The sequence below is a fragment of the Chenopodium quinoa genome, unplaced genomic scaffold (assembly GCF_001683475.1).
Source record: "Chenopodium quinoa cultivar QQ74 unplaced genomic scaffold, ASM168347v1, whole genome shotgun sequence".
Classification (NCBI taxonomy): domain Eukaryota; kingdom Viridiplantae; phylum Streptophyta; class Magnoliopsida; order Caryophyllales; family Amaranthaceae; genus Chenopodium; species Chenopodium quinoa.
Window position 1 is genome coordinate 60009 of NW_018743273.1, and position 2492 is coordinate 62500.

The following is a 2492-nucleotide window of genomic DNA, read 5'->3' on the forward strand; positions in this document are numbered from 1 at the left end:
ATGGATTTGTTGATCATGCTCTCATCTTGCGCAACTGTATAAACATTCTCAAGTTGTTCTTGTCTTGTGAATATTTGCTTGTATGGAGTCTTTTCCTTTAAAAACAAGGCAAGTTTTCGTATGTGTTTTATTCATTCTTGTTTTGGACATAATGTTTTGAGCTTGTGTCCTTGAAGGCTTTCCTTCCTAATTGGTAATGGTATGCACGGTTTGAGAGTGTTTTGGGTTGAGTTAAACATATTTTTATGCTAAGGTAGCGGTTTTAAGAACTTTGGGATACTTGTAGCCTTAATCCATGGTTGTGGTAAGACGGTGTCGCTCTCCATAGTGGATATGAACCCCTTAGGTCGGTAATTGCTATACAAATCCCGTGTGAGGTTTATTTGTTCTAGCCTTCATCAACTTTGTTGAGTGGCATATTTGGATCCTTGGTTATGCATTTTTCAATCCAGAGTTTGACTTCTATCTACCCGAGATCGTGACCGAACCCTTTAAGGGAGGAAATAGGCATTTTTCATTTTCTTATCCTTCTTTTTGTTTTGTTACAAAATTGGTTTTCTTTTAAATTTGCCCCTCTTTCTAACCCTTTGAGCCTATTTCCCTTTCTTGATTTTGAGCCACATTACAAACCGAATGACCTTTTGTTCCCCTAAACCTTTTGTTTATGTGAAGCATGTTGGTTTGAGAATTGTTTTGTGTTGATTTTGAACGCAAATGAGAAAGTTGTAGTTCTTTGGTCAAGCAAGTGAGTAAACTGTGTTTCTATTCAGTGAAATAAGAGAAAATGCTTATGAAAAGCCGTCCTTACTCAAATAAGGTAAGGACCAAAAAAAAAAAAAAAAAAAAAAAAAAAAAAAAAAAAAAACTTCATATCCCTCGTGTTTGAGCATTGAGGACAATGCTCCGTTCAAGTGTGGGGGAGTCCTGTTTCTTAGTCTTGTTAGTGTGTGTTTATTGAATAAGTGTGGGGGAATACCACCAAATTTTTATATTTTTTTAAAATTTTTCCCACCTTACACCCCAAGCATACCCTTACAACCAATAAAAGACCTTTAGACCCTATAGAGTTTAGTCTTTATCGATGGAGGAAGATAGTTGTCAAGCTTATAGAGAGAGAGTGCATAGCCAAGACGTCGGGATAACCTTCTCATCGTTTTCATTTCTTTATCTTTTTCCGATTCCTTCGAGGAACCATGAGAAGCCCACCTAATGGTTGACTTGAAGCTAGTGGAGAGAACGCGGCTAGCTAGTTTGGGATGAAAGGTGAATTGTACGGCTCTTAGATCTCTATGCTTAGCTTAGTCTATGTTTCTTTCAACCCTAAACATCTTGGAACGTGCATACCCTTATTTGTTTAGAAAGTTGTGCATTCATTGGTGCTTGTTTCGTTCCAAAAAGTCCACCAAGAACGTCTTGTTTTTGTGTTTATTTTATTTGTCTATGCATTGCCTTGTTTGTGTTGCTTTATGTGTAGAGTTATGGGTTAAACTCTTTGGAAACCCTTACGAGAGCACACTCGTCCTCATAGGCGACTTTGAGGTTTAAATGGCTTGTTGTTTACGCTAAAAACAACCTTGATTCCTACGAAAGTGAGTTAGTGTATATTCTTTTTCACCCCTCTCCTTTTAGTGTTATTAGATCCTTTTTCTTTCTTTTTGTTTCTGCTTTTGTTCTTGCTTGAGGACAAGCAAGAGGCAAGTGTGGGGGAATTTGATAAGTGGCATTTATGCCACTATTTAGATCCTCTAATTGCGGTATTTTTCTATGTTTGTCCCTTGTTTGTACCCCTTTTGCTCCGTTTCTCCCTTTATTATGTTTTTGTGCTTTTCCTCGTGTTTTGTAGGCTTTTGGAGTTGATTTTAATAGAATGAAGAGCTTGGAGAATTGGAGTTCATTTGAAGAGCTACAAAGGAAGTTAAGGAGCAAGCAAGCAAGGCCATACGGACAGCGCGGGTCGTGCTTTCAGAATGGCGCGGGCGCGCCAAACCAAGCGCGGGCGTGCCTAACATTGGGGTTGAAAATATTGAAGGAGGCAGAATGTAGGGGCGCGATTTGGGCGCGGCTTAGGCGCGGGCGCGCCTAAGATAGGCGCGGGCGCGCCTAAGATAGGCGCGGGCGCTCCTAAGACGCGCCCAAATCGCGCCTACATTCTGCCTCCTTCAATATTTTCAACCCCAATGTTAGGCACGCCCGCGCTTGGTTTGGCGCGCCCGCGCCATTCTGAAAGCACGACCCGCGCTGTCCGTATGGCCTTGCTTGCTTGCTCCTTAACTTCCTTTGTAGCTCTTCAAATGAACTCCAATTCTCCAAGCTCTTCATTCTATTAAAATCAACTCCAAAAGCCTACAAAACACGAGGAAAAGCACAAAAACATAATAAAGGGAGAAACGGAGCAAAAGGGGTACAAACAAGGGACAAACGTAGAAAAATACCGCAATTAGAGGATCTAAATAGTGGCATAAATGCCACTTATCAGAGGGCGACACCATAAC